The following is a 23138-nucleotide window of genomic DNA, read 5'->3' as shown; positions in this document are numbered from 1 at the left end:
GAGTCAGGATGTTGACACCTGCCAGGCACAGACAAGGCTTGTTCATGTTAAGGGAAGTTGATAGGAAGGTGCCTCAGGTACCCAGGGGGTACCTTTGGGAAATGTCACAGCCACCTGCCCCTTCTCTCTCCCACCAACCCTCCCACCCCAGATCTGGGCAGGGGTACTAACCTCCAAGAAGTCCTGGGATTTTATGTATCCTAGGCAGGGATATAAGGGATCCTAGAGTGAAAGGCTCCACAACTCTACATCAACTCTGGGTGTCTGGAACTCCACCCTTTGTTCCCTGGAAGCCCCCCAGGACCACCCTCTGTATTCAAGATTCCCATCTGAGTGGGGGATAAAAGGGCAGAAAAGTGATACAGCCACAGATCATATATCCTCTATGCGGGGAGTGGAAAAATGATGAACTTCATACCCAGTACACACCCATTGTGCTTGAATGGATCATCAGACTGTGGAGTGCCAGCCATTCCATCTGAGAACGGGAAGATGGTGCTGTGGAGTTGGTTGGCGCTCCTTTCCATGCGGGAATGGGAGATGCATACAGGAAGACTTCCCTTTGCAGGCATATCTTGGGGGAATGATCAGGCTCACTGCTGCTTCCTTTGAACTGCTAGCCAAGATAGGACTTGTCAGTTCTGTATTAAGCATCCATTTGTTAACATACCAAATATGTACAAAACTCAGGAGAGTAAAGAGGCTTCTAGAGACAGCAACAGGAATAGAAAGGAGAGACGTGACCCAACATCTCCAAAGTTGGGATACTTCAGATAAGTTCCTGCCTCTATTACAGGCTTCCTTTTGCAACCTGAGGCAAATTCATTAGAGGTCTACATGCAAGCTGGGCCTCCATTTGTGTTTGATGCCTGCAATGAAGTGTGCCCCCACCAGTTCTTTGGCTGCAGTGAACTGCCAAGAAAATGTCCAAATGAAGCCTTGGCACAGAACTGTGGGTGCAATGTATTAAGGGTACAAAATCATGGATTATGAATTAGATACAAAATCCATTGCTGAAATGCAACCACATCTGGGAGAGAAGGAAGCAGCTTTTAAATTGTGTAAATCAGTGCTACTCCGACAGATCGTGAAGCATACCTTATCCAAAGAAAGCTATTTTTGCCTTGCTCTGGGGTTGGGGGACACACTTCCTGGTGCAATAAGTTATTTCACTCCAGACCCCTAGTAGTGGAGTTGATCGCTTATGAGAAACATAAATCTCATGGAAGAGAATGCTTGTCTGGCAGGGATCCAGAGAACAGGCAGTGAAATTAGGAAACACAGCTGTTCCGAGAAATACCGTCTCCTGACAGATGGAGAAGGGAGTGATCTGGGATATTTTCCTCACTAGCAAGCCTGTCTTTTATACTGAGCAATGATAATGTTAAGGGCCCTGCTCTGGTTTTTACCAGCAGTAAATGCACTAGGAGGTGGGGTAGAGGGGAAAGAAGGAAGAGGGCTGGTCTGAAGATACTGCGGCCCACTAGCAGACCCAGAAAGGATTCTAGCTTACTCGGCCAGAATGCCTTTAGGAGCAATGGGGACATGAGAATGCCAGAGCAGAGGCTGTAACATAGTTTGAAAGGGTGCAGCATGCACCCTCCCCTACTTTGGATGTGCCCTGCCCCCACTCTGCTCTCTCTGGGATGTCTAATGGTGGTAGTCATTCACTGTCTTTATGCCCCAGGAAACTTAATTCCCCCCTACCCCATTCACACACAGACATAAAGAGCTCTCCTTGAATTCAGAGTAAGAGGAAGTTACTCAGATAGTTTTGTGATAAAGGCAATGGCCTGGGAGTGGGAAGGTCGGAGTGAGATTTCTGGTTCTGCCACTGACTCCAGGTGTGACCTAGGGCGAATTACTCTCTCTCTGTGCCTCAGTTCCCCATCTGTAAAAAAGGGATAATAAAATGTCCTTCCCTCACAGGACGGGGTGAGGATAAATCTGCTAGTGTTTACGAGCACCTCAGATTCTATATAGTGGGGGGGGGCTTATAAATATTTCTGGGCCCTTGGGGTAAAAGGGCTAATATTGGTGCTTCCTAGTCCACATAAGAAGAACTCCTGGAAGACTTCCTTAAGGCCAACCGTAATCTAGAACTGAAGTCTTTCTTCTTTGTCCCTACCCTCCCGGTTGCCAAAATCCAAATCCACTTGCCACACATTCCTGAGCACCAAAGCACCAGCTTATCCAGCTAGCCAAACCTTCAGCTACTCCCGCCCCTGCCACAGGCTCCTTGCACCCTGACTGAGGGATGTTTAGAAAGCAAGGAAGGGGCCAGGGCCAATGGCGCTTTAACTATGCAGATTTGTCACCATCACGGGTTGGGTGCACCACAGCTACAAGGGCTACTGCAACCCCGAGGCTGGAATAGTGGCTGCAAAGCAGCTCCACTGTGGCTTCTTGATCTATGGAGAAGAACCAAGACTCCTCCTGATTGCCTTGGACCACCCCTGCTCACAACATTTTTGCAAAGGGTTTGCATTTGAGAGAGGCCCATTCTGCACAACAACAGGATAGGCCTGTACTATGAACTTCTGAACTAAAGGAAAATCTTTTTCCCTATGTTAAGTATCCTCCGACCTTCTTGTCAACCGTCTAAATGGGTCATCTTGATTATCACTACAAAAGCTTTTTTCTCCTGCTCATAATAGCTCATCTTAATTAATTAGCCTCTTACTCCACCTTTTCATGTTCTCTGTATGTTTGTATATATATATCTTCTTACTATATGTTCCATTCTATGCATCCGATGAAGTGAGCTGTAGCCCACGAAAGCTTATGCTCAAATAAATTTGTTAGTCTCTAAGGTGTCACAAGTACTCCTGTTCTTTTTGTGGATACAGACTAACATGGCTGCTACTCTGAAACCTGAACTAAAGGTGCATGCCTCACACACTTCAAGGCATAAGTTTGCAAAGTGCTGTTAGAATAGTGTTTCAACTTCATGCCCTTCCTAGAAACGTATTTGACCTGAGAACGTTCTATGTGGTGCATTAAATGGTTCAGAACAACAGGCAGTGTCAAAGGAATTGTCCCAAAGGAAAGTAAATAAAGAGTCCAAGAATAATGGAATTATCAAGGATGCTCATTGGTCTCCACAGCTGGACTGACATGCACAAACCCAATCCCTACTTATTATTTCTACTCCAAAGTGGAAGCTATGAAATAATTGCCTAGTTTGGATTCTCAGAGCTGACTACTGTGACCATTGGACCCTTCCCCCTGTATTGCTGAGAATACAGGACACTACAGCTAGGATTTTCATTGGCACCTAAGAGAATGAGGGGCCCAACTAACACTGACATTCAATAGGAAATGGGTGCCTAAATTGTTTAGGTTCCTTTGAAAATCCCTGCCTAAAAATCTGTTGATAGTTAAACTCTCTACTAGTACTATCTAGCATTCATCTCATGAACTAGAACTCCAGATTATATTCCAAATTCCAATTCAGGCAGCTGGAATCCCATTTGTAAACACATCATCAGCCCCCTCAATTGTTCCACGGGATAGGTCTATTTACAACATAAACCTAGAGGGCTCCTGTTTCCATAGATCTAGCACGGGAAGCATATTGCTTGAGATTAGAGAAGAAATAAACAGACAGAAATGAACCAAATGTGCAGAAAATCGAAGCTCATGAGCAACCCAAGAGCCCAGGGCCACAGAGGGTAATAAAGAGAAAAGGAATCTGGGGAGCTAAAAACCTTTGACATGAGTCATCCTATAACAGCCTGGGAAGTGTTATGAGTGGGAAATGGAAGTCAGGCAGAAAAGTGATGCTTAAAAATTAAGTCCTCATGTTAAAGTGACAAAACACCCAGTGTTAAGTGGGTGCAAAGGAGTTGCACCTGGGCTGAATATGCCTTGCTTTTGGAACTGCTAAATCTTCAAATTTAACCAGGAATTCTGCCTTTGTCTTTCTCACCGGATTGAGAGACTGTCCCTTTGTATTGTAGCTGATAATTTTGTTCATGCCAAATAAGGCACAATGAAGTTCAGATAGCTCTTCCATACCATTTGTCACCCTAGCCATAAAAGTTAGTAAAAACACAATTATGCCATTCAAGTCAGCAAAACAGGCTTAAAGACACATGGGGAACAGATGTGCCAAGTTAAAAGTTTCCATTGCTGTGCAGTTTTCTAACAACACATTTTAAGTATGCTTCAGGGAATTATACCTGCTTTAAAGTTACAAAGAAAATTTTAGGAATTGATTTTCCCCATTTACCTACCAAAAATATTTATTTTCTACCTTTAGGACACCTGTTCTCTACCAGAGGAACCTTATCTTCAGAAATCTCATTCTGATCACAAACCTTTTCTTCTCCATCTTCAAGGTCTGTCTGGACGTTCTCTTCTCTCAGAATGACTGCATCTATTAATCTGGAAGAGAAGTCCAACTTTACTACAATGTTTTGTTAGTATTTGACCACTCAGATGAGACAGCTAATGCCCATGGGACTGGGACTTTTAGCTGGCACCAAGTTTTCCTGTACATCTATTGGAGGAATGTTTGCAAGAAGGTGCAGCAATCAAAGCACTGTAGAAATGGCCTTGGAAGCCAAACTGCCCTGACTCACAATATTCTTTTATGAGAGGCCTGGGGTCTTTGCAGCCTCATCTTTCTCAGTTTAAATTCAAGGATCCGTCAAGTGCTGATGAAGACTGAAGCTGCTCAGAGTAGTAGGGCATTAACATCATTACCATTTAAACAGAGCTGGAAAATGTATGTTGCAAACAAAAAGCTCAAAGAGAAACTCTGTTGTATTTAGTATCTATTAAAATTTTAAATTCACAGTGGAGGAGGTACAAAACCATCTATTTATTATTAAAGTTAAGCCTTCTCCTTAGCACTTTTGAATTTAAAGCAGTTTGCGACTTGAGAGAAAGAAGAAGCCTTTGAAAAATCAAACCCATGCCCTAGTGGCAAAACCTCCTCATCATTAAGAAAGGGATAGATAATAAGACAGAAAATATCATATTGCCTCTATATAAATCCATGATACGCCCACATCTTGAATACTTTGTGCAGTTCTTGTCATGTCTCAAAAAAGACATATTGGAATTGGAAAAGGTTCAGAAAAGGGCAACAAAAATGATTAGGTATGGAACGGCTGCCATTGAGGAGAGATTAATAAGACTGGGACTTTCAGCTTGGAAAAGAGATGACTAAGGGGGGATGTGACAGAGGTCTATAAAATCATGACGGGTATGGAGAAAGTAAAAAAGGAAGTGTTATTTACTCCTTCACTTAACATAAAAACTAGGGGGTCACCAAATGAAATTAATAGGCAGCAGATTTAAAACAAACAAAAGGAAGTATTTTTTCACACAACGCACAGTCAACTTGTGGAACTCCTTGCCAGATGATGTTGTGAAGGCCAAGACTATAACAGGGTTCAAAAAGAACTAGATAAATTCATGGAGGATAGGTCCATCAATAGCTAATACCCAGTATGGGCAGGGATGGTGTCCCTAGCCTCTGTTTGCCAGAAGCTGGGAATGGGCAATAGGGGATGGATCACTTGATAATTACCTGTTCTGCTCATTCTCTCTGGGGCACCTGGCATTGGCTACTGTCAGAAGACAGGATACTGGTCTCAATGGACCTTTGGTCTGACCCCGTATTGCCATTCTTATGTTCTCTTTGCATTTATGGAAATATTTATGTTAGGAGAGGAAATTAAATAAAGCCGTCTTTACAGAGACATGTCTTACAGATGCTGAAGCTCCACTGATGGCAATTGTTTAGTACAAAAATTAGAATGGTTTTTCCAATCAGGTGAGATTTGGGGAGAGTAATGAGAGCCGTATAGTAGGAACCTAGAATATGTTAGAGGAAATGATAGTCTTTATTCACATTTGAGCCCATCAGTGCAGAACAGGAAAGAAGAGTTTTGGGCTGTGAGATGAGAGTGGATGATGAAGGCACAGCACTAGTACCTCACCTAAGAAAAAGTCTTTCATGCCGAGTTCTGCAATGGAATCTGATAGCATGGATGTTTGTACTACTGCAGGGTCTGATAGATTTGCTGCTGAATGGAAAAACAAAAACAGGACAATATTAACATTAAAGCTGAATCCAAGCACAAGCAGAATGACTAGCATGAAAGCACAGACTCCTGTGGGAAGATTCAGGACTGTGGACAGGGAGACTGTCTGAGGAAAGCCTGTCTGAATTTCAAACTCAGCTGAGGGTGCTCAGCACCTTGGCCAATCTGGCCCCAGGCACTCAGAAATGCAGGCCACCAAAACTGCAGTCTGCTTTTGAAAATGTGGACCTAAAGCACCCAAATGAGGTATTTACCCATCTTTGTGATATGCCATGGGACTCTACAGACGGACAAGCACTATATAATTGAAACCTCTTACCAAAAGTTCCACCTCTCCAGTTAATACTGGTTTGTGTGATTTTGTTTTATTCATTATCTACTCTTGTAATAGTTCAGATTGACAGTATTGTGAAGTGGGGTGGTAAACCCTGATAAATAGTTGCTGGAACTGGAAGCCCTTTCCTATAAAAATGAGAGAAGTTAGGCAGATGAATAGCATGTACATAGAGTTATTGCTGAGACATTAGGTTAAAGATAACCTATGATATTGTATAGTCCCTAGTTGTTATTATCATTAAATGTTATCTGTTTAATGTTGACAATAAACTGGGTGCTGTATAAAACACGAAGACAAATACAACTTTCCTATTATTATTTGGACTGTTCCCACAAGATACTAATCAGGGTTATAAGTAAGAGTGACACATATTTACTGGTTTCTTTTAAATTTCACTAATGTTGCTGCTAAAGCCAAAAAAATTGAACAAATAACTATGCCCTTTATCATAAAAAAAATTAGACACTAAAGAAGAGTGTATGATTAAAGGTAGGAACTTTTCTGAAATCATCTGATATCCTGCAGCAAAGTTTCACGGTTATCTGTATTTCATGGGTTATATTCAGCTCTGGTGTGACCTCTGCAGTGTTTAAATCATAAACATTCTGTTTCAGCCACAAACAGCTGGATTAAATTATAAATAATTACAAAAAAGTCAATTAGAATGAAAATCCTTGCCTGTAACAGAAAGTGAAATGTGAATTCAATGGAGTAGCATGGGGGGAGCGCAGGTGTTTATTTAATATCCTCGAGGTTGTTGGTTCTTTTCTATCAATATGTTTATTCCCGATGAGTATTGCTCTGTATGGCAGCACTAATGGTTGTTTATATAATCCAAGCAATGGTTACTGGCCACATTTTTCCTAGCTACTTAAGTGAAACAACATAATAAAAGATAATAATTAGTCTTAGTTGGAAGAGTAATTATATAAACTAGGGCTGATCAGCTGATTGTTTCATTTACACGGCAAAAAATCCCAGATGTATTTGTAACAAGCCAGAATGGGAAAAGTATTGATTCACACACAAATCTTTGAATGTTATTTGCTCAGCAAGAGGGCATCTAGCAAAGCTGACATTATTTTAACCACAACGTTAGATTAAGATTGTAGAATTTTTCATGCAGCAGCAGTGCCCAGGTCTGCCACACAGTGGTGCCAAACTAATTTTAAAAGGCTACTTTAACGTAAATCAAGTTTTTTGCAATATCACAGCAAGTCCATGGCCCAATGAAAGCATAAAACAGAAGTTCTGGAGCAAAGCCTTTTAGCTTGAATTTGTATCTGTCTTCAGCCCAGTCTTATCCCCCTCCTTTATGTATATATTTCTCTCTTGAATTGCATTTGATAACATCCTCATTTCATAATATAGACTCACGAGGCTTTTCCTTATTAAGAATGAGACTTTTGTTGATTTACCACCTATGACCTTACCAATTGGATAGTAATTAAACTAGATTAAACCAGTTTGTACTCTGCTGGGTAGAAAACTATTGTCAATGTGTTACTATCAGCTCTTATTTATCTTGGGGGCGGGTGGAGGAGGTTAGCTAGTTTTTATTCATTCATGCCCCATTGCCAAAATGAAGCAAAATAATAAAAAAATAAACAAATAATTAAATAAAAATAATTAAATAAATAATGATAAGAGTAAATTAATAATTAATAACACTTTCTCCCCAAGAGAAGAAAAAACACACACACAAGCTGCAGGAAAGCTGTTTTAAGCAGTACGGTAATCAATTGTTCTCCATGTTCACTAAAGGTAGGACAAGAAGTAATCTGCTTAATCTCCAGCTAGGGAGATTTAGGTTAGATAGTTGGTAAAAACTTTGTAACTAGAAAGGTAGTTAAATACTGGAATGGGCTTCCAAGGGAGGTTTTAAGAACAGGCTGGACAAACACCTGTCAGGGAAGATCTAGGTTTACTTGGTCCTGCCTCAGAGCAGGAGACTGGATTTGAGGTCCCTGCCAGCCCTACATTTCTCTAATTCTACCAGGAGTCAGGACAATGAAAGAAATTATCACCAGTGTACAACAGACTCTATTCACTCCTAAAACAAGTACCATTTTTTCCAAGCTGCAATCAGAGAAACAGAAGAGAAGTCAATTTTATTATGCTTAACAGCCAAGTCAGGGTGATAAAAGAGCAAGCCACAAAAGCCCTGCAGCACAGGAGCTGCGGGGGAAAGTGAAGATTTTAACGCATTTTTTCCCCTTTTTTCTTTTTTTGCGGTAGTTGTAAACACAACTGTACATCCATCTGGTTTGGAAATGTGGCCCTGGATGTCTGTTTTAAGCTGGGAGGAGCAGTGGTTAAAGGAGACTGCAAAGGGGGTGCTCTCATAACACCAGCCATAGAGGACGAGGAGCTGTGGGAAGCTCATCCAAGCCAGGGAATGGGGAAAGCATTCTTTATACTTTTAGCATCACCAGCCAAAGAGAAAGGGGAGTCCTGCTTTTAACAGCAGGGCTGCATTCTCCCCTGCCTCCCTTTATTTTAATCCCTAATGGGGAGGCTTTCAGGGAATGGAGATCACACAGATTGAGCAGGACAGCACGGTGGGGCTTTGTGGGAAGAAATGGTGAGTCATAGTCACCAGTGTCTCGATATGATCCAGAAGAGACTTTTGGGGGTAGGGAGTGCGGGGAGATTGAGGGAAGAAATGACACTTATTACAGTTGAACATGGTGTCAATATACCTGGGGGACAGTCATAGTGCTTTATTTTGACTTGGAACAAGAGAGTGAAAACTTGGGGAGTTCTGTTCACGGTCCACCTTCTGTGCTGTCTTTAGGCCCTTACTTAGAATTAATTCTAACAACCGGAGCTTCATGCCAGAGACAAACTCCATGGTGGGAGCTCTGGAGCAGGCCAGACTGTTGAATGTACAGAGACTCAGGACACAAGAGGAAGGCGCAACTGAGTGATCTTTATTTGTGTACTATACTAGTCTTTTTACCTTTTCCTCTAATGCTCCCTAATGGCCTACCTACACAATGGCTCCAGGCAGTCCCAACTACATAGCATTCTGCGGCAGACTGGAGCAGATCCTAAACAGCTGGTTACCTGCATTTCAAGTGCATTGTCTTTCTCACTTTGCTTCTCCCCACCATAATCAAATGTGTATTTCCTTAGTATGCAGACAGGTGCTCCTGTCTCCTACAGGCGGCCCAGGAGATAGAAATAATGCTTTCATTTATCCCAAAGTGCCCGACACTGTGAGTCTATCAGTTATATTTACAGAACAGTGCCTGTTTTGCAATTCAAAGGTATGAAACTTTCCTGTGTTATTTAACTTTGCAAGATTTTGGCATTAGCTGCAATGTGGAAATGCTAAACGCAAGTAGCTGTTCCAAAGTCCTTCTCTACAATAAGCTCCTCCTGGTGGCAACAATTTCATAAGGAGCTCTTAACAATTGGGATAAACCAGGGCTAAGGGACAAAGTTTTCTTTTCTTACATTACAGTTCCATTCTATAGCTTCATAATTTGCTTCACTGGCAAAAAATCTGTTATGTTCCTTTTAAGATTCTAGGGCTAAATCAAATTTTGCTCTCAAGTTATACCAGTAAAAATTATTATTTATTATTTGTATTATCATAGCACTTAGAAGAGGGGTGGGCAAACATTTTGGCCAGAGGGCCACATCTGGATGGGGGAAATTGCATGCAGGGCCATGAATGTAGGGCTGGGGCAGGGTGTTAGGGTGCTGCAGAGAGTGCGGGGTGTGCAAGGGGGTGCAGTGTGCAGGAAGGGGCTCAGGACAAGGGGTTAGGGCAGAGGAGGGGTGCAGGGTGTACAAGGGGGCTCAGGGAATGGGATTGTGGAGCAGGAGGGGGTGTGGAGTGTGGTGGGGGTTCAGGGCAGGGGTGCAGGGAGGAGGCTCAGGGCAGGGGGTTGGGGTGCAGGAAGGGTGCGGGGTGTGGCAGGGGTTTGGGGTGCAGGCAGGGAGCTCAGGGCAGGGAGTTGGAGTGCAGGGGGGTTCAGGGTGCTGGCTCCAGCCCAATGCCGCTTACCTGGAGCAGCTCCGGGGTGGCAGTGGCATGCAGCGGGGCCAGGGCAGGCTCCCTGCCTGCCCTGGCCCCACGCTGCTCCTGGAAGCGGCTGGCACTACATCCCTGCGGCCCCCTGGGGAAGGCGGGGGCAGAGGGCTCTGCGCGCTGCCCTCGCCTGCAGGTACCTCCCCCAAAGCTCCCATTGGCTGCGGTTCCACAAGAAGTAATTCTTCTGCTCCACTCTGTGCTGATTAAGCCTCATCTGGAGTATTGTGTCCAGTTCTGGATACCACATTTCAGGAAAGATGGGGACAAATGGTAGAAAGCCCAGAGAAGAACAACACCAATGATTAAGACTCAGACTTCTGAGGGGAAAATGAAAACACTGGCTTTGTTTAATCTGGAGAAGAGAAGTCTGAGAGGGGACATGATAACAGTTTTCAAGTACATAAAAAATTGTTACAAGGAGGAGGGAGAAAAATCGTTCTTGTTGACCTCTGAGGCTAGGACAAGAAGCAATAGGCTGAAATTGCAGCAAGGGCGGTTTAGGTTGGACATTAGGAAAACTTCTTGTCTGGGTAGTTAAACCCTGGAATAAATTACCTAGAGAGGGTGTGGAATCGCCGTCATTGGAGATTTTTAAGAGCAGATTAGACAAACACTTGTCAGGGCTGGTCGAGAAAAGAGGTCTTCAATCTGAGGGGTGTGAAGTAAAATTCAGGGGTGGGGCTGGGGCCTGGACCAGCCCCCACAGGGAGCGGGGAGGGAGTGCTGCCCAGCTGCACTCCTGACTCTGGACCCGGCTGCTGGCCCCGCGCCTGGCATCCTGGCTGCCGGTTCCGCACCAGGCCGTGGCTGCAGGCCTCAACCCCTGATCAAGGGTCCACTCCCAGCCCTAGCTGTGGCCCCAGCCTTAGCCCCCTTACCCATATCCGCATACCCCCCCTTCTGGAGCCATGAGGTAAAAAGTTTGGGGATCACTGGTTTAGATAATACTTAGTCCTGCCACGAGTGGTCTCGAGGTCTCTTCCAGTCCTACAATTCTAGGATTCTATTCTGAGCTAATAGGTAGGGCGGGGGCTTCTCTCTTTTTAAATTTATAATAATTCCACCAGTGCTTATAATCATATGAATTCACATAGCGCCTGTTCTTTACAGAGGGCCTTAGACATCTTTACAAAGAATGTCTGAGTTCACAGTACCTTTTTGAGCTATTATTATTTTACAAATGTGGCAACAGAAATACAGATGGGTAATGTAATTTATTCAGCGTCACACACACTGAGTTGGGAGTAGTACCCAGAAGTCCTGGCTCACAGTCCCTTTCCTTTCCTCTAAGCATTAGACCAGTGATTTTCAACCTTATTTTCATTTGCGGACCCCTAAAAGATTTCGAATGGAGGTGTGGACCCCTTTGGAAATCTTAGACATAGTCTGCAGACTCCCAGGGATCAGAGGTTGAAAACCACTGCACTAGTTGATACTGCCTCTTTGGTTTGTATGTCCAACTGCCGATTTGTTCCTTGACGTTACTCCTCCTTGGGAATTCCTTCAGACCTGTTAAGCAACATTCCCCTTTACAAATACAAGGAAAAGTATGTTTTCCATAGCTCAGTGGTGAATGCACATACCCCACACAGCTTTGCTCCCCACAAACTCAGAGTTGTCCAGTGTTACAAACTCAGCCACTGTTTGCATTGTCTCCCTCTGTGTGAATAAGCAGGTCCATGAAGTTTCTGAACAGGATGCCCAAGGCTGAAGATAGAGATTGCAAGGCATTTTACCCATCAGAGATACTGAACGATATACATGTTTGGAAGATGTTGCGGCAAGATTGCTCTCAACATGTATTAAAGGTTTTATTGAATATTGCTTAGGTGAGGAATGCCCAGAGGATCAGACTACATATAGATAAGATCATCTTTTAGATATATTTAAGTGGCGCAGTTGAACAGATTACCACACAGTTATCTAATTCAGGATGCAGTTTTTTCTGTTGACAGACACACTTGGGACTTAAGGAAGCATTCCACAAAAGCTCCCTTTTCACTTTACTGGGAGTTTTAGGTACACAAGGATTAAGACCCTGGTTTCATTTTTGCCATCTATTATTTTCTAATTTGGAATTACTATAACTACCTATCTCCCAGTCAGGGAATGACTGGGCTAGATACTGGGCCAGATTCAGCCCCACTCTGTCCCCTAGAAATTTCCCCCAAGACAGGGGCAGTGTAGAGCGAAGGTGCACAGTTTTATGCCATGTTCCTCTATAGCCCCTGGTATAAGGGTGTACTGCAGGCAGGACAGGGAGTGGGAGTGGTCACAATAAGGGAAAAAGCAGGGAATGGCCAGATTAGTTTATATGTTATGGTTAGTCTGGTATAAATTAGAGCAACTCTGGGGTTCCTCTAAATTATGACAGGGACCATACCAACCTCTGGAGCAGTTAGAATTATGGAGGCATGAAACAGTAGCTATGTCTATGCTGTGTGACTCCTGGGAGATGCAGCACAGATTCTGGTCTACTACAGTGATGGACATTAAACAGCACCATAGACAAGACAGACACAGTAGCACGAAAAGAAACCAAGGTCTTCATGTGCCCCAGGGACTGTTTGTACCATCTGACCCAGCCAGACTATATTATCAGAGAAAATTCTGCATCTGTCCAGAGAAATATTACCTGCCCTCACCAAACAAATCTATAGTGGTGTGTCCTAAGTCCATGAACCTAGTGTGATCTCTTGAGCCGTAAAGTCTTTGAAACACAGAAACAAAGAATACGGTGTTAAACAGCAGAAACAACAACAGCAAGACCCCTTGTTTCATTCTGTTCCACGCAGAATTAGGTTGACAGGAACAAATTGGCTTTTGATGTGCCTCAGTTCAATTTGCTTTGCTATTTCTTTCTATTTTTTTAAATAAAATATATTAATTAAATTTTGTTTAGGCATTCAGCATACAAGTACATGTCCAATTCCATCACAGAGTTACTCTATTTTTTGTTGGTGTGCCTTCCTTTCTTCATATTTTACTCTGTTGCGAACATAAAATAAATTGCAACAATTATCCCCATGTTGTGCTGTATTTATAGACATACTTGATTCTTTAGCAATGCAATTGTAGTGCTTTGCTTACCTAGCTGATCCATGGAGTTCTTGTGTTAGGCTAGATGTGGAAATCAGTCGGGTATTGCATTTACATTTGCAAAAGGGAATATGTGTGATGGGTTTACATGGCCTCATCAGTCATTTTTAAGAGAAATGTTTTGCAGACTAGACATCATTTGCATTGTTCCACTCTGTGTGAATAAGCAGGTCCAGAACATTTTTGAATAGGTTACAAGACACATTACCTCTCATTCAGGAATACAAAGGCCAACAAAACTGTCTCATATCCAAAAAACGTCATGCCTGTGTGCTCTATTTTTAAAAGCTTTTAGATGTGGTTGTCTTGCTGAGGGAGGTCCTGCAGCTGAGGACTTCTGTAGATAAAGGATGAAATCCTGGCTCTGCTGAAATCAGTGGCAAAACTCCCATTGACTTCAACAGAGCCAGGATTTCACCCAAGACCTCTAGTGTTCTCCCACTATTGTAACAGAATAAATTATTCCATAATAATTCAAGATACAGTTTTGGAACCCTAGAGTTCCTTAAAAGCAAAGTCATTTCGTTACTGATATGGCCCCCATTATCACAGAATTCGAGAGCCTTAGAAACACTAGTGAAGTTATCCTCACAACACCCCTGAGAAACAGGGAACTGTTAGCCCCATGTAGATAGCTGGTGTGCTAAGATCACTGCCATTCATGCTGACCAACACTGTCTCTTTGTTTCCTTTTACTCTCCCGTTGGTACATCTGTATCCACCTTTGGTCTCTTGGCTTAGACCTAGATTGTAAGGCCATTGTGGCAGGGCCTGTCTTTTTGTTTTGTGTTCACAGCATGATGGGGTCCTGGTCCACAACTGGAGTTCCTAGGTGCTACAATCATACAATAAATAAAAAATATCCAAGGTCATATAATAAGGCTGAGGAAGAGCCTGGAGCTGAACCCACCTCTTGAGTCCTAGTCTAAGTCCGCCCTCCCAGTGAATCACTTGACACTCTTTTAGGGCAGAAGCAAAGCTATCAAGGAGGTTGTAGAATCAGTAAAAAGAAAAGAAGTACTTGTGGCACCTTAGAGACTAACAAATTTATCTGAGCATAAGCTTTTGTGAGTTATAGCTCACTTCATCGGATGCATTCAGTGGAAAATACAGTGGGGAGATTTATATAACCATGTCAAGTTTCCTTCCCCACTCTGAACTCTAGGGTATAGAGGTGGGGACCTGCATGAAAGACCCCCTAAGCTTATTCTTACCAGCTTAGGTTAAAAACTTCCTCAAGATACAAACTTTGCCTTGTCCTTGAACCCTATGCTGCCACCACCAAGCGTGTTAAACAAAGAACAGGGAAAGAGCCCACTTGGAGATGTCTTCCCCCCAAAATATCCCCCCAAGTCCTACACCCCCTTTCCTGGGGAAGGCTTGATAAAAATCCTCACCAATTTGCATATAAGTAATGTGTATATAAATCTCCCCAATGTATTTTCCACTGAATGCATCCGATGACGTGAGCTGTAGCTCACGAAAGCTTATGCTCAAATAAATTTGTTAGTCTCTAAGGTGCCACAAGTTCTCCTTTTCTTTTTGCGGATGCCGACTAACACGGCTGCTACTCTGAAACCTGTAGAATCGGTGTTACTGTCATTCAACGGCAGCTCCGACAGGTCGTCCTGGCAGAGCTCCTGTTCCACAAGCCCTGCTATCCGCAGCGGTATCTGTTCTAGTTATAACTGCCAGCCTTGCCATATTCCTCCTGCTCAGTCTGAGCGCCATTAGTTTGTTATGGTGGATGCTCGACTAACTCTAGCTTATTCCCCACCACTCTGAGTGGCAGGTTCCGTCCTAAATGGTGACCCAAACCCTTCACTTTAAAGGGACATTGTCCCATTGTGCTCATTCCAACACGCTCCATTTTCAGTTGAAGATCCTTCCCATTCTGAATCATTGGACATTGTAGGCTCCAGAATTGTTTCCTGTTCTATTTATGGTTCTGCCCTCATTTATATTGCAGGATGAAATCTAATTACATTTGATTCTTTATTAGTTTTCCTCTATGTGCATTTTTCTTGCTATTCTAAGAGCAGCCATGTGCTCTGGAACATGAGAAGAGCGGCTAGTCCTATAGGAAAAGGGGAAGAGTCAATGGAGACTACACTAAATATGAGACCCAGGAGGATACAGGATGGGTTGAAGAGGATCACAAGGGAGAATAGGAATGGAAAGAACTTGCAGCCAGAGGGAACAGGGGATAGACTGGAGAATAGCACCGTCACCAGGAAAAGGCAGGTCTATGTGATCAGGGACTCTTTACTGAGAAGAATAGACAGGCCTGTAACCAGAGCTGATCCAGAGAATAGAAGGGTATGCTTTCTTCCAGATGCTAAGATACGGGATGTAGACCTGAGGTTGAAAAGGATCCTAAAGGGAGCAGGAAAGAATCCCCTAATTATCCTTCATGTGGGAACAAATGATACGGCTAGATTCTTGCTGTAAAGTATTAAGGGAGATTATGCTAGGCTGGGGAAGATGCTTAAGGAAATCGAGGCTCAGGTGATCTTTAGTGGGATTCTGCCTGTTCCTAGAGAAGGGCAACAAAGGTGTGACAAGATTATGACTATCAACAAATGGCTTAGGCAGTGGTGCTATAAGGAGGGCTTTGGGATGTATGGCCGCTGGGAGGCATTCATGCACAGAGGACAGTTCTCTCGGGATGGACTTCATCTGAGTAGGGAAGGAAATAGACTTCTAGGATGGAGGCTGGCACAACTGATTAAGAGAGCTTTAAACTAGGAACTTAGGGGAGATGGTTGGGAGATGTCCAGGTAATCTCCACGCCGGATTTTAGCATTGAGAGGGAAGAAAACGAAGTAAGAAAGGATACAGCCGTGGGTAGGAGAATGTATATAAGGAGGAAAGGCAGTGTGGATACCAGTCTAATAGGTTATACTGGCTGTAGAATGACCGTGCCTAATAGGATACAGAATGTGAGTGATGCCAAACAGCAAAAATTAAGATGTTTGTACACCAATGAGAGGAGCCTAGGTAACAAAATGGAGGAACTGGAGCTACTGGTGCAGGAAGTGAAACCAGATATTATAGGGATAATAGAAACATGGTGGAATAGTAGTCATGACTGGACTACAGGTATTGAAGGGGATGTGCTGTTTAGGAAAGACCGAAATAAAGGTAAAGGTGGTGGAGTAGCATTGTATATCAATGATGAGGTAGAATGTAAAGAAATAAGAAGAGATGGAATGGATAACAGAGTCTGTCTGGGAAAAAATTACATTGGGGAAGAAAACTATTAGAGCCTCCCCTGGGATAGTGCTTGGGGTGTGCTATAAACCGCCAGGATCTAATTTGGATATGGATAGAGCCCTTTTTAATGTTTTTAATTAAGTAAATACTAATGGAAACTGCGTGATCATGGGAGACTTTAACTTCCCAGATATAGACTGGAGGATGAGTGCTAGTAATAATAATAGGGCTCAGATTTTCCTACATGCGATAGCTGATGGATTCCTTCATCAAGTAGTTGCTGAACTGACTAGAGGGGATGCCATTTTAGATTTGGTTTTGGTGAGTCGTGAGGACCTCATAGAAGAAATGGTTGTAGGGGACAATCTTGGTTCAAGTGATCATGAGCTAATTCAGTTCAAACTGAACGGAAGGATTAACAAAAATAAATCTGCAACTAGGGTTTTTGATTTCAAAAGGGCTGACTTTCAAAAATTAAGGAAATTAGTTAGGGAAGTGGATTGGACTGAAGAACTTATGGATCTAAAGGCAGAGGAGGCCTGGGATTACTTTAAATCAATGCTGCAGAAGCTGTCAGAAGCCTGCATCCCAAAAAAGGGGAAAAAATTCATAGGCAGGAGTTGTAGACCATGCTGGATGAGCAAGCATCTCAGAGAGGTGATTAAGAAAAAGCAGAAAGCATACAGGGAGTGGACGATGGGAGTGATCAGCAAGGAAAGCTACCTTATTGAGGTCAGAACATGTAGGGATAAAGTGAGACAGGCTAAAAGTCAAGTAGAGTTGGACCTTGCAAACGGAATTAAAACCAATAGCAAAAGATTTTATAGCCATATAAATAAGAAGAAAACAAAGACAGAAGAAGTGGGACCACTAAAAACTGAGGATGGAGTGGAGGTCAAGGATAATCTAGGCATGGCCCAATATCTAAACAAATACTTTGCCTCAGTCTTTAATAAGGTTAAAGAGGATCTTAGGGATAATGGTAGCATGACAAATGGGAATGAGGATATGGATATTACCATATCTGAGGTAGAAGCCGTGTTAGTCTCTATTCGCAATCTCCCCTCTGTTTTTTCCAACAAATGCATCCGATGAAGTGAGCTGTAGCTCACAAAAGCTTATGCTCTAATAAATTTGTTAGTCTCTAAAGTGCCACAAGTACTCCTTTTCTTTTTTGAGGTAGAAGCGAAACTCGAACAGCTTAATGGGACTAAATCGGGGGGCTCAGATAATCTTCATCCAAGAATATTAAAGGAATTGGCACATGAAATTGCAAGCCCATTAGCAAGAATTTTTAATGAATCTGTAAACTCAGGGGTTGTACCATATAATTGGAGAATTGCAAACATAGTTCCTGTTTTTAAGAAAGGGAAAAAAAGTGATCCAGACAACTACAGGTCTGTTAGTTTGACATCTGTAGTATGCAAGGTCTTGGAAAAAATTTTGAAGGAGAAAGTAGTTAAGGACATTGAAGTCAATGGTAAATGGGACAAAATACAACATGGTTTTACAAAAGGTAGATCGTGTCAAACCAACCTGATCTCCTTCTTTGAGAAAGTAAAAGATTTTTTAGACAAGGGAAACGCAGTGGATTTAATTTACCTAGATTTCAGTAAGGTGTTTGATACTGTGCCACATGGGGAATTATTAGTTAAATTGGAAAAGATGGGGATCAATATGAAAATTGAAAGGTGGATAAGGAATTGGTTAACAGGGAGACTACAGCGGGTCATACTGAAAGGTGAACTGTCAGGTTGGAAGGAGGTTACCAGTGGAGTTCCTCAGGGATCAGTTTTGGGACCAATCTTATTTAATCTTTTTATTACTGACCTCGGCACAAAAAGTGGAAGTATGCTAATAAAGTTTGCGGATGATACAAAGCTGGGAGGTATTACCAATTTAGAGAAGGACCGGGATATCATACAGGAGGATCTGGATGACCTTGTAAACTGGAGTAATAGTAATAGGATGAAATTTAATAGTGAGAAGTGTAAGGTTATGCATTTAGGGATTAATAACAAGAATTTTAGTTATAAGCTGGGGACGCATCAATTAGAAGTAACGGAAGAGAAGAAGGACCTTGGAGTATTGGTTGATCATGGGATGACTATGAGCCGCCAATGTGATATGGCCATGAAAAAAGCTAATGCGGTCTTGGGATGCATCAGGTGAGGTATTTCCAGTAGAGATAAGGAGGTTTTAGTACCATTATACAAGGCACTAGTGAGATCTCACCTGGAATACTGTGTGCAGTTCTGGTCTCCCATGTTTAAGAAGGATGAATTCAAACTAAAACAGGTACAGAGAAGGGCTACTAGGATGATCCGAGGAATGGAAAACTTGTTTTATGAAAGGAGACTCAAGGAGCTTGGCTTGTTTAGCCTAACTAAAAGAAGGTTGATGGGAGATATGATTACTGTCTATAAATATATCAGAGGGATAAATACCGGAGAGGGAGAGGAATTATTTAAGCTCAGTACCAATGTGGACACAAGAACAAATGGGTATAAACTGGTCATTGGGAAGTTTAGACTTGAAATTAGACGAAGGTTTCTAACCATCAGAGGAGTGAAGTTTTGGAATAGCCTTCCAAGGGAAGCAGTGGGAGCAAAAGACATATATGGCTTTAAGATTAAATTCGAAACTTAAATTAAACTTAAATTAAGCTTATGGAGGAGATGATATGATGAGATAACATGATTTTGGTAATTAATTGATCTTTAAATATACATGGTAAATAGGCCCAATGGCCTGTGATGGGATGTTAGATGAGGTGGGATCTGAGTTACTACAGAGAATTCTTTCCTGGATATCTGGCTGGTGAATCTTGCCCATATGCTCAGGGTTTAGCTGATCGGCATATTTGGGGTTGGGAAGGAATTTTCCTCCAGGGCAGATTGGAAGAGGCCCTGGAGGTTTTTCGCCTTCCTCTGTAGCATAGGGCATGGGTCACTTGCTGGAGGATTCTCTACTCCTTGAAGTCTTTAAACCACGATTTGAGGACTTCAATAGCTCAGACATAGGTGAGAGGTTTGTCGCAGGAGTGGGTGGGTGAGATTCTGTGGCCTGCGTTGTGCAGGAGGCCAGACTAGATGATCATAATGGTCCCTTCTGACCTTAGAATCTATGAATCTATGAACGTCCAGATACATGTGCTTCCCTAGTACTGAAGCTTATGGCTTTCTTCCTCCAAATGCACCCATGTTGAGTATCATCGGATGGTTACTTTTATAAATCTTTTAAAGCATTACTGATGCCATAGCTTATTATTTTTAAGTCACATTCAAAAATATCACTTCCCCTACATGTTTAAGAATAAAAATTGCTGAGTGCCCTGTGCTGCTATGTGTTAATGAAGTTCCTCTTTTCACCAGCACGCTATGTGAAGGCTGGACATGTGAAAGGAAGAAGACAACAATATAAATGAATCCTGCTTCCTCCTTGAATCCAGATATGCTGCTCAACAACGAATATCTCTTTTGGAGTTTCATTTCTTCTTTTAAAAAACATCAGCTAGCACACACGCTTGCTGTATGAAATGGCTGCTGCATAGCACCCAAGAAGTAGCTGCATTTTAACAGTTGGTGAGTTTAGAGATTTTTTACCTCCGCTGCACTTCCCTAAGTCAGCAGGGATTCAGCCAAACAGGAAGTTGGCGGATATTTGCAGTGAGGCCTGTTCCTCCCTTAGGAATTCTACTAGAAGAGGCTGCCTGCGAGATAATGAGCCACTGCATTCCACAGACAATTTATCTGTTGCCCTTCCTGGCCAGTGTCTTGCAATTTGACGTGAAGAAGCCTGGGTTATCAAGCCTGCAGAAACCCATATAACTCAATATTGAATCAACAGGTAGATTTAGATTATTACTTACAGAACACAGCTTAATAACTGTACTCAGGACGAGAGGAACAAAACTATAAAGGCCAACAAATGAGATGCACCCGTAAATATCCATATGCTAGAGTAAAAAGAGATGCCTAAGGAGAACTCTTAGACTGTGGTGGGCTGAAAGAATATGAATTTAATAGCAAAGCAGCATGTAACCTGATTGTTAGGAGGACTCAGTTATTCTATTGACTTGTATTACAGTATCGTCTAGAGTCAGATTGTGCTAATCATTGTGCTCATCATTGTACACACAGATGTTGAGAGCCAACCCTGCCCCACAGAGCGTACAGACTGAAGAGATAAGACAAAGAATGGGAAAGAAAGTACTCTTAACCCCACAGAAATGGAGAAAGGAAGTACTCTTCAGCTCACCATGCATGAATTCCCTATTTCTATGGAGTTAAGTCACTTGACCAAGTTCACACAGGAAGTCCATGGTAAATCTGGAAATCTGAACCTAGATCTGTTACATCCAGAGCATTCCTTCCTCTGAAATCCAAAATCTTTAATTTAAAATAATTTATTATTATTATTATTACTATTAAGGAAAAGAAAATACATCAACCCCTTGACAGGGGGCCATACAGACCCAAATATTCAGAAGCATTCATTCTGGGAGCCTCAATTTCTGACTTAAGTAGGCACTCTCAATTTGAGCCACTCCAAATTACTGGATATGTTTGAAACCAGAAGCCATGTTGTATAAACTGTGTATCTTCCATCACTATCCAATCAGTCACCAGCATCTCTGGCATGATATCAAATCTACGCTTCATGAACTACTCGTAATGAAGTCCGTGAAAATTCCTTGCATGCAATAACAGTTGAATCAGGTCCTGTGAGAGTATGCTAGGAAGTTCAGCACTGAAAGAGTTAAAAATATTCTAGGAATCCCCCTATAAATATTCTTAGGAATCTCCTTAGAAAAAGTATTTATTCTATATCTCTGATTCAAAATCCAACAGCTGACAATAACCTTCTAGCAGCTGTGTGTGTGAGAGCTATTGATACAGAACACACAATTTTTTTTTTAAACACACACAGCCTTAGCACCAACACTATCAATCTTCACAGTAACCAGGTGGTTACCAGAGGTGTGCATCTGAGTGGCACAACAGAACTCAACATATAAGGGCCAAGACCACTCATTGCCAATGACACTATGCATTGTGACTCTGTACTTTTTCAAAACAGCAGCGGCAACCACAAAGTTTCCACAATAAATATACCAGCAAAGTAACAGCTGCACCCAGGATTGGAGCCGCTAACCTCTGCACCTGGGACCAGGCACTGTGACATCCACACTCAATAAGAAACTAACATCTGGCAGAGTTCAGTGCCCTGGTTCGTTTAAAGTAATGGAGGAGGATGCACTACCTACATATTTACAATTTTTTATTAAAGCTAATGTTAAAATTATATAATACACAGGTTGAGAAAAGAGTGCCTGTATATCTGGGTATAGTGCTTGGATTATCCACAAATACGAAGTTTGTTTTTAAAAGTCATATGGGACAGATAATACGCAATCAGCAATAACCCAGATTTAGGTGAATAAATTTAAGAATACAGGTTAGATATTAGTATCCAAGTATTCGGGTACATCACTCATGAAAAGCTGTACAGTAAAGTTTGGTTGTGGAAAGCAAAATATATCAATGAGTGAAGACTGTCCCTTAGTAACTGTGAATTAGGGTAGTCTACACCTTAAATGCTCCAGGCATCAGCCTCTGCAGAGACAAAAAGAACAGGAGGACTTGTGGCACCTTAGAGACTAACAAATTTATTTGAGCATAAGCTTTTGTGGGCTAAAACCCACTTCATCAGATGCATGCAGTGGAAAATACAGTAGGAAGATAGATAGATAGATAGATAGATAGATAGATAGATAGATACACACACACAGAGAACATGAAACAATGGGTATTATCATACACAGGATAAGGAGAAAAAAGAAAAGGAGGACTTGTGGCACCTTAGAGACTAACAAATTTATTAGAGCATGAGCTTTCGTGAGCTACAGCTCACTTCATCGGATGCATTTGGTGGACTACTTACAGTGTGTATGATGAAACCCATTGTTTCATGTTCTCTGTGTGTGTATATATCAATCTCCCCTCTGTATTTTCCACCAAATGCATCCGATGAAGTGAGCTGTAGCTCACAAAAGCTTAGGCTCAAATAAATTTGTTAGTCTCTAAGGTGCCACAAGTCCTCCTTTTCTTTTTGCGAATACAGACTAACAGGGCTGCTACTCTGAAACCTGTCATTATGCAAGGATAAGGAGAGTGATCAGTTAAGGTGAGCTCTGACCAGCAGGAGAGAACAAACAAACAAACACACCTTTTGTAGTGATAACCACGATGGGCCCGTTGACAAGAACATGTGACGAGTAATGCATCCGATGAAGTGAGCTGTAGCTCACGAAAGCTTATGCTCTAATAAATGTGTTAGTCTCTAAGGTGCCACAAGTCCTCCTTTTCTTTCTGATATT

At 42.3% G+C, this 23138-nt stretch overlaps 1 long non-coding RNA gene across 1 annotated transcript; it reads right to left on the bottom strand.

Annotated features, from left to right (window-relative positions):
- Window positions 1-249: 249 nt before the first annotated feature.
- LOC122460927 lies at window positions 250-23034 on the bottom strand. The gene is made up of 3 exons (XR_006282555.1): window positions 22988-23034; window positions 21385-21508; window positions 250-641 (listed from the first exon to the last, which is right to left on the bottom strand). It is a non-coding gene; the product is annotated as an uncharacterized LOC122460927 (long non-coding RNA).
- Window positions 23035-23138: the final 104 nt, after the last annotated feature.

This window comes from Dermochelys coriacea, chromosome 7 (genome assembly GCF_009764565.3).
Source record: "Dermochelys coriacea isolate rDerCor1 chromosome 7, rDerCor1.pri.v4, whole genome shotgun sequence".
In the NCBI taxonomy this organism is placed as follows: domain Eukaryota; kingdom Metazoa; phylum Chordata; order Testudines; family Dermochelyidae; genus Dermochelys; species Dermochelys coriacea.
Note: the sequence above shows the minus strand (reverse complement) of the source record. Positions and strands in the feature narration are given on the sequence as shown.